Source organism: Megalobrama amblycephala, linkage group LG9 (assembly GCF_018812025.1).
Source record: "Megalobrama amblycephala isolate DHTTF-2021 linkage group LG9, ASM1881202v1, whole genome shotgun sequence".
NCBI classification, from domain to species: Eukaryota; Metazoa; Chordata; class Actinopteri; order Cypriniformes; family Xenocyprididae; genus Megalobrama; species Megalobrama amblycephala.
In genome coordinates, this window is record NC_063052.1 from 27,219,465 (window position 1) to 27,229,900 (window position 10,436).

Below are 10,436 nucleotides of genomic sequence, written 5' to 3' on the forward strand. Positions count from 1 at the left end.
TCAGACAGATAATACTTCAGTGGTCTCATATATAAATCACCAGGGAGGTCTGAGGTCGTGCCCCCTATGCCCCCTATAATTTGGTGCACCAGATCCTCCTATGGTCCCAGGGGAAACTGCTCTCTCTGAGAGCGATGTACATCCCTAGGCATTTGGGAGCAGATGTCCTGTACTGTCCCCTGTGGTTCACCCTATCTCAATCAGCTCCCTTATGACTGGATGCCATGGTACAGCCATGGCCGAGGCTTTGGCTGTATGCATTTCCCATGATCGCTCTACTCCCGGGAGTTCTAGAGAGAGTTCGCCAGGATGGGGTCAGGCTGCTGCTGATAGCCCCGTTCTTGCACCCGAGACATGGTTATGTACCTAAAGTACTCACTAATGTGGCCCGGTCTATAGTCCTCCAGGCCTTTCATCCTCCTTAAGTGTCAGCCATACGTGAGAAGCTACAGTTGCTCTGCCCTGTCAGGGCCCTTGAGATATACACTGAACAAAATTTTAAATGCAACACTTTTGTTTTTGTCCCCATTTTTCATGAGCTGAACTCAAAGATCTAAGGTCTATTTCTCTCAAATATTGTTCACAACTCTGCCTAAATCTGTGTTAGTGAGCACTTCTCCTTTTGCTGAGATAATCCATCCACCTCACAGGTGTGGCATATCAAGATGCTGATTAGACAGCATGATTACTGCACAGGTGTGCCTTAGGCTGACCACAATAAAAGGCCACTCTAAAATGTGCAGTTTTATCACACAGCACAATGCCACAGATGTCGCAAGTTTTGTGCCAATTGGCATGCTGACTGCAGGAATGTCCACCAGAGCTGTTGCCCGTGAATTGAATGTTCATTTCTCTACCATAAGCCGTCTCCAAAGGCATTTCAGAGAATTTGGCATCCAACCGGCCTCACAACCGCAGACCACGTGTAACCACACCAGCCCAGGACCTCCACATTCCAGCATCTTCAACTCCAAGATCGTCTGAGACCAGCCACCCGGACAGCTTCTGCAACAATTGGTTTATATAACCAAAGAATTTTTGCACAAACTGTCAGAAACTGTCTCAGGGAAGCTCATCTGCATGCTTGTCGTCCTCATTGGGGTCTCCAACCTGACTGCAGTTCGTTGTCATAACTGACTTGAGTGGGCAAATGCTCAGATTCGATGGCGCCTAGAACTTTGGAGAGGTGTTTTCTTCACGGATGAATCCCGATTTTCACTGTACAGGGCAGATGACAGACAGTGTGTATGGCGTCGTGTGGGTGAGCGGTTTGCTGATGTGAACTTTGTGGATCGACCTGGCCCATGGTGGCGGTGGGGTTATGATATGGGCAGGCGTATGTTATGGACAATGAACACAGGTGCATTTTATTGATGGCATTTTGAATGCACAGAGATAACGTGATGAGATCCTGAGGCCTATTATTTTGCCGTTCATCCATGACCATCACCTCATGTTGCAGCATGATGAATGCACAGCCCCATGTTGCAAGGATCTGTACACAATTCCTGGAAGCTGAAAACATCCTAATTCTTGCATGGCCAACATACTCACCAGACATGTCACCCATTGAGCATGTTTGGGATGCTCTGGATCAGCGTACATGACAGCATGTTCCAGTTCCTGCCAATATCCAGCAACTTCACACAGTCCATTGTAGAGGAGTGGATCAACATTCCACAGGCCACAATCAACAACCTGATCAACTCTATGCAAAGGAGATGTGTTGCACTGCGTGAGGCAAATGGTGGTCACGCCAGATACTGACTGGTTTTCGGTGACTGGTTTTTGACCAACAAAGAGTATATAAAGGATTAACAAACCAAATTTTCCATAAATGTAGTTACTGGAATGAATCCAACTTGTGTTGTTAATGTTATCGCATTATTTGAATATTTGTGTGCATGACACTGTGGGCACATTCTATATGTTAGTATTTACCTTAGCTTTTGGAATAGCTACATCTGATGAACACTGACTTATCATGCTTACTCTTTACCACTAATGTTATTACGGTTGTTGTCAGCAGGGCCGTTGCTAGAGGGAAACTGGACCAGTTTTTTTTTTTGTTTGCTATTTATCTGTAAAAACAATTTATTTATTTATTTTTATGTATTTATTTATTTTTTACAGTGTATAAATCTACCAGATTTATGTTTGATCTAAATATACAGTAAGCCCACAGGTATTTGTTCACTTTCCAATATGACATATGTATAGTGGTAATGAACAAATGGTGCTAATTTGTAAAATATTGCAATTAAATTTTTTTTTTGCCAGTGTCCACTGGGCTTTAGGCTGAGAAGAGACCATGTGACCCACAGCTTCACAGTGTGTCAGGCTGCAGAGTAACACGTGCTCAGTGTGAACAGTGTGTGCTGAAATGCAGGGGCGCCCCCAAGGGGTGGCCAAGGCCACCCCTGCATAAACTCTGGCCACCCCTGTGGCCACCCCAGTATAATTTTGCATTGGGTACTATTAATTTGAATGCATAATGTAAATTCACAAGTTCATGAAGTGAAAGAAAATAAAATGCCACCAAAAAAGATAGATTGACTGACGCCACCAGAGTAGCTGTTTTACTGCCACCAAGAGTCTAAATAGTAATGTCTACAGACCTGAATTTCAAATGTTATTTATACTGTGAAGAGGGTAGGGTAGGGGTGTGCGATATATTTAGTCTACGATTTTATCATAATTGTTGTTTTAACGATGCACAATCGATCTGACATCCCTGTATGTGATGTTGTCTTGTAGGTGTCGGTGCGCATTTAGAGTGCACGCTTTCACTGTGTTAATAAATATCACATGAAGAGTGCCGTTTTTCTCCAGATATCAGCATAACAAATGTTATATAAATTTTATTCATGTTTACATTTTAGACATCATTGCCTGTTTCTGCACAATTTCGCCAACGAATATAGTTCAGATCAAATCCAGAGCATTGTATTGCGTCCCTGAGCAACAAATAGCACTGTTTACTGAATGAATCAGCTTTTTGAACGAATAAGTTGAATCAATGAAAATTGGAAAAGATAGGCTACAAGTGACGACGAGGGAGCTTCAGTTGAACAACAGTGAACTGCGGTCAGATGAGATATTGTCAGACTATGTCAGTAAAATTCAGAAAAATGAACAGGTCCAATCAGCCGTTATTCTGTGCTCGCGGCGCGCACTCAAGGATTGCATGCGCAAATGTGCCGGCGCGCGCTGCATAATTACTTTATTATAGCTTAAATAAAGCCCAAAAGAATACGAGCAATGACCGTCATTGCTCTGTTGTAAGTTAAGTCATGAAATTACCACACATGCGATTAAAGCTGCCTCAAAACTGTGAATGCATGTATTTGTTGACATGGTTTTAAAGCTATTGTTATCCAATTTGTTGGCCTTAAAACGTCTTAAAAATGCACATATGTACACCAGATAAATCTAAATTTTCTCGGGGGAGCATGCCCCCGAACCCCCCTAGCAAACTATATTTTATGACCTCGGTAATTATGAAACCATAATGCAATCTGAGGTAAATGTGTATTTCTACAAATGTGCACACTTTTGGACTAAAACGGTGTAGGTATGTGTATGCAAATAAATGGGACCGAACGCGACTGAATGTAAAGGTTTGTGTCCTCATTATTCTATTAATAACTACCAATTGATTTTGCATGTATGTATATGTACACACACACACACACACACACACACACACATATATATATATATATATATATATATATATATATATATATATTTTTTTTTTTTTTTTTTTATTTATTTATTTTTTTTTTTTGCCACCCCAAGAATTGCTGTGGCCTCGTCTGGCCACCCCTATTAAAATTTTCTGGGGGCGCCACTGCTGAAATGAGACAAGTGTGAAATATAGCCCTTCATCCTGTGTGTGCTGAAGAGAGAGAGAGATTAAACGTGGATGGAGAGATTGTGTGAAATGTTAATAGAGGCACATGGTGAGTATGAGTGCTGGAACATCTGTATTAAGCTGAGCTGTGTTTTGGCAGCTAACTTGACCTTGGAGAGATGAATAAGAAGCTCAAGCAGGACAGGATAGCTTTGATCAGTTCCTCTGATCTACATATCGCAAATATGTATGCTTCTGTTGTCTCTCTTTCACTCTGTCTTTCTTTCCATGGTTCTCTTCATCTGTCAGTCTCTCTCTCAGATCTCTTAGTTTCATTGGCTCTGCTGTCATGCTCATTTTCATGCTTCTAAATGAGTATCTCATGCCACTGAGCTCTGGCTTATCTCTTTTCTCTAATCTTCAGACACTGATTATAAAGAAATCAGATTAACCTGGCATACACATAACACATGATCAATTTCTATTTTCAAATCAGTTAAATGATTATTAGGCTGCATAAATTAGGTCAGCAGGACACTTCCTATAACATCTAATATACTTGTTACATCATAAGAAGAATGGCATCTATGCTAATATTAATCTCTCTGTTTATCCAGAGGTTTACCTTAGTCAGCCCTGATCCGGGCTGTATCCAGATCAGATGGAGGACCTATGCCTATACACGAGCACAACACATCCTTGAAGTGTCAGCAGAGATTATGTCAACTAGACCATCCCCTGTGAAGGCCTCATCGACATGACAGCCATTGGTACAGATCCTCATCAAACCAAATTATAGTAAGCTAAACTTAATTTGTTGTAATGCATAACAATTAAAGTATACTTAACTTGTATAAATAACAGACATTATTAAAACTATTTTGTTTTGGAAACATTTAAAAACAACAGCAACAACATTTCTTAGTAACGGTGCCAAAGTAAGGCAAGTGCTGTATAGCTAAAAAAGCCATAGCTAAACAAATAAAGATTAAATTACACTTTTCAATAACTGGATTCTTTCTAAACAGAGTACTTAGCAGATACATAAATAAAACATTAATAAATAAATACATATCTCACAACTGTTGCATAATTTAATAAATATACATATATGCAAATATAAATATTTGACTTTAAGCATCTTTATGCATTAATTTGCTCAATCAAGCTTAGAGGTTTTTGGCTAAGAATACCAGTCTATCCACCATTGCAGGCTTGAGCCTTGAACATTGGCAAGGTGTTAGCAGGTAGTTGCTTAATACTGCTTCCACAGCATTCTTAAGGGTCACAGAAGAATCACCCTTTGCTGCAGCTCCCCTCCCAAGGGCTTCTTGGCTTACTTTGCCTGGGATGATTCAGCAACTTCTGGCTCCACTTCAGAGCTGCAGCTTGATGTCTACTCCTGGCATTCCATCATCTCTGATGCCACTCTGGCCTTGACTCAGGGCTTCTTGTCTGCACTGATGAAGTCCATCTTGAACCAGGGGTCCAAACAAGAAGCCACATCTAGCAGCTCCTGAGCTGCATTATATTTATATCTTTCAGTACTTGAGTTAAAGCCTTCTGCTCCTCTATATCCTGCTGATCATCATCTGTCTGGAACCCCATCTTGTTTGGCATTCTGATACGAGGGAATGTGCTATTACATTTAGTTGCTTCTAGGCTTTTTCAAGAGCACCTCTGGCTTTCCTGCTGTGAAAGAAGTGACCCACCAGCTTCTTGCAGACACCTGTAGCACGGTCAATGCGTCCATCCTTTTTCACTGCATTTTCTAAGGGAAAAACAAAACAAAGCCAAGCACATATTAATTATACACATTTAATACTATGAAAAAATAAATTGCTCATAAAATTGTTATTGTAATTGATTATATACAAATATTTACATATAAATATTTAGTTTCTCCATGCTTTCTTTTAAAGATCTATAACACATTTGTTCTCAAAAAACATAACTTGTGACTCATGAGTATAGCACTAACTCCTTTACCTCATCCAAACCCAACATATAGGGGCATATTAGGCTATTCTATTTGTTAATGTAAACAAATGAAAAAATACATATTTGGGAAAAAAGTTTCCAGAGATAATTAAATATAAAACATTAATGCCACGAGTCCTGGCATCCAGAGCTCAGGCTATCAACCTATAATGGCTCGTTTCCAATTTTTGCCATTTCCATTGTCAAAAGTTGTGAATGGTAACCTAATTCCGAACCGTACCGTACCACTTTTTTGGGACCCTTCCGTTGGGGTACCAAGCACAACAGTACCATAAAAAAGGGTGGAGCTACACTCTGCAGACCGTTGATTGGTTGACAGAGAATCGTCACTTGCGCATGCTACAAGGGGAATGACAACACAAGAGGTGCCACACACAAATGTTGTTCAGGCAATGCATGCATTGATTATCTTCACTTCATGTAGGCTATATAACAAAACAAAATATAAAACACAACCCTGCCTCTTTTCGTTTTTATTTTAAAAAATATGAAACCTATTAATGTGTGGTTCAGGCAATATGTGCATATGTACTCTGATTATCTTCACTGTATGCAGCCTATAATAAAATGAAATAAGACAAAACAACCTTCTCTTTTTGTTAAAAGTCAGTTTTAATTATCAATAATAGCCATTATAAAAGTATAAGTATAAAATATGACAAGCTATACAATAAGAAATAAAGACAAGCAAACAATTCAGTCAAACGTACAGCGTACTACAACGGTAAAGTTAAATAAATATATAAAGTTATAAAACTTCGCTTTGCCCTCAACCAAAACAATTTGCCTGGGAACAAATTATAAATTCATGAGACCAAAGATTGCCCGTTATACACAAGATTAATGATATATTGTTTTTAACCACTACAGAGACATCTGAGCCAGCGGCGAATGTCAGAAGGACTAGCCGAAATGAAAAGGTGAATGTTGGCGTGCAGCAAGTGAAGCTCGTCTTCTTGTGACAAACAGCCTCAAGCCGAGAAGCAAGAACAAGATCTGCTGTATGTCCTCCATTGTTGTTTACTATGTCGTTTTCTTCTTCGCGCAAGAATGACGTTGATCACTATTTTTCGGCTACACTACGCCTATCAAGTAAGGGTACTGTTGGCAGTGGAAACGCAAGCCTGATCAAGGTGTACCGTTCCGAACCGTACCGCACTGTACCGAACCGAACCGTACCGCTCAGTGGAAACGAGGCATAAGTCTCTATTTCTTCATCTTTCCCAAGCCCGCATCCTCAATATTAGTATTATGCAGAATAGATGACTAATCTACCCCAAGCAGCCAATGCTTCTCTTATCCCTGTTGCGGATTGTGGCATCCCATATGAAAAAAACCTATATGTTTCATATTCAGCAATCATATATCTTCCATACTTAAACACCTTATGTGTTTCATGTAAGTCCAATACATGTCATATACAAAATCAGACCGATTATGGCCACTTTCATACTAAAAAGCACACAACTTGTAGGAGATTTTTAGGTCATATATGAATACTGTAAAAAGTCTTATGAGTTTTACATGACAACAGTATGCAATGGTGTATGGTTTTAGTAGAAAATATAGGAATAACTGATATTCATATACAAATCATTTAAAGTTATTAGATTGAATCATATGCTAGTCATATAGGATTTATTTATATTTTGCATCATTTATGTAAATTTAATACAACATTTTTAATGTTAAAGACATTTTGACATTTCTAAAATGATTCATTCTGAGCCGAGTTGAGCAGTTATGGGAATAACGGCGTCATAAATAAACGGCGTTACTAACGCCGTTACTTTTTTCAGTAACGAGTAATCAAACGAATTACTTTTTCTCCCGTTACAACGCCGTTAGCGTTACTGGCAAAAAAATGCCGCGTTACTATAATTGAGCTCACTGATGCAGTTTTCATCCGAGTAGCCCTCTCACTCAGCCATACAGGACCTGCAAAGATTTTTCTCTGGTGTGTGCTGCGGTTAGTCATAGCCTACACAAATATAGGCTAATTTTAAACTGATAGGCTAATAATGAACGATGCTCTGTGTGTGTCTGTGAGCATGCGAGCTGAGCGCGAGCTCAAACCAGAATACCCTTTGTGACATGCTGGATCGGAAATATAAGTTTTTCTAGTCGACTAGCAGTTATTCATTTAAGCCATTAGTTGACTAATCACATTTATATTAATTTAATTTCTTAAATACTGGAGAGAATAAACTAATAATGAGCGTTTATGTTATATAGGCTATGCTATGCACTCCAGCTCACGCATAAAGCTTGCCATAAAGAACCGGCAAAAGTAATAATTATGAATATGACAAAAAACAGCAAGGAGACATTTTAATTGTTTATTAATAAAGTAATGTTTTCTTAATCAGTGTCGGCTGCGAAGATGAAGTTGACATTGCAGACTCTCATCATCTCTCATCATATACTGGACGCGCCTATAGAGAATGTACATTTCATTCGGATTAGGCTACATAATCAGAGTAGCCTATTTCTTTTCGTTTTTAGATATTTCAAGCTTTCTATAGATATATTTCTCTTGTCTGCGAGGCAAGCAGCCACTGAGTTTCGGTTCTCTAGGCTGTAAGACGCGCTCCAGTTCACGCGCCAGTGATCGCGCCCGCGCCTGCCATGATTATATTGTCTGCTATATTTGCTTTTTATTTATAAAATTCAGGCAATTGGTTAATGAAACATTGATTAAAATTAAGATACAATTTTTACAAAACGAAATTTACTTTAAAGGAAGGCTTTCTACCAAACAAAACTTAATGAAGTGTTTAAAATCATGTCTGACCCACTCCATGACTCCCGATATATTGCGCTTCTTATGATGCATCTTACTCATGGTGTTCACTTTTCATAATCAAGTAAATTAATTTAAAACATAACATAGGACTATTTAAACATATATATGAAACTATATTTTCTTTAGTGGCTACCAACAGGTTATGTACATTACAGAGAAATTTCATAAGAAAGAGCGGATCACGAGTCACGAGTCGGTTCAAGAATAATTTATTCTTAGACTTATATTTAATATTGGGGGCATTAAGTTATTTGACATATTTTAATTTTTTTAAAGTAACGCAATAGTTACTTTCCCTGGTAATTAGTTACTTTTATAATGATGTAACTCAGTTACTAACTCCGTTACTATTTGTGAGAAGTAACTAGTAACTATAACTAATTACTTTTTTAAAGTAACGTGCCCAACACTGACTGTGACCTTGCCTACACAGCACCTAGGGACAAACACAGAGTTCCTCGGCATTATGAGACAGGCTGTGAGCAATAGCAGAGAATTTGGTCGTTCATGAAATTGATTCTTACTATAGTTTAATCACTATACTGTGTACCCTCTGTTATATCGTTAATAATATGTTAAAAGAATAGGGGTGCAGTAGCTTGAATTTGGTCGTTCATGAACTTGAGTCCTAGTATAGTGTTTACTGTGTACCCTCTGTAACTGTTAAGGCGTTATTAATATGTTAAAAGAATAGGGGTGCAGTAGCTTCTGGATATTTGACTGTAGTTTTTTATTTATTTTTAATTTTTTATCATTGACTTGTAATGCAACAAAAGCAGCCAAGATTGCTGCCAAATTGTTCCAAACTCTATTCAGATGTGAAAAAAACTGTACATCAATACACAGTAAGCTTCAGAGCAAAATAAATTCATTATGCTGTTCAGTCTTTATGCTTGTGTGTTTTTTTTTTTGTTTTGTTTAATTCATATTTGTTGAAACAAACTCCCGACAAAGCAAGTACAGTTCTTTGACAGGGATATTAGGACCAGTTGAATTCAGCAGATGTTCAAGAGCCCTCAATCCATCTGCACTCAAAGGACATTCAAATTCTGGAACAACAACTCCAAGATCTTCACAGGCATCGTAAGTAGCTGCTACATCCCAGTCTAGATCTGGCTCTTCAATGTCCTGAAGGTATAGTGGTTAAATAGTTAGGAATCCACTTATTACATGAACAGCAGTGTGCTGACAGAATAACAAAGATGAGATGGTCCGTACTGCAGAACACAAGATTTGGGGGGCGGGGTTGGTCCAACTCATCGCACTTTACGTATCCCTAAACCTACCTGTCTCCACCCCCTGGATCTAGATCCAACTCCTCCCACTTTAAATATGCCTTAAACCGATCTGTCTCCACTCCCTGGATCTCGTGTGTTCTGAAGTGAAGGGCTACTGACTAAGACAGCATTACCATACCTCGTATCTCTCAGATCGGTCATTATTTGTGTGCATCATTCCAATCTGCCACAGCTGCTCGGGACTTCGATTGCCCTCTGAGGAAAGTAGATGATGATTCCAGGCATTCTCAGGGGAGACCAAGGAGTGGAGAATGTACAGATAGCCAGGTTCATGTTTTCCTCAAGAGGCACTGACCGAGGAAGTTTCATATCCGGCAAAAGCATCCATAATCAAAGGTAAAGTACAATTGTCTAAAAACTTGTAAAATAAAAAGAAGTTCAATGAAACTTCAGTAATCTGTAGGTAGCTTTTCAATGTCACTTAAAGAGTTAGTTCACCCAAAAATGAAAATTCTGTCATTAATTACTCACCCTC

General features: G+C 38.9%; 1 long non-coding RNA gene across 1 annotated transcript; it reads right to left on the minus strand.

Annotated features, from left to right (window-relative positions):
* Positions 1 to 9,580: 9,580 nt before the first annotated feature.
* LOC125274597 lies at positions 9,581 to 10,436 on the minus strand. The gene is made up of 2 exons (XR_007186284.1): positions 10,080 to 10,436; positions 9,581 to 9,791 (listed from the first exon to the last, which is right to left on the minus strand). It is a non-coding gene; the product is annotated as an uncharacterized LOC125274597 (long non-coding RNA).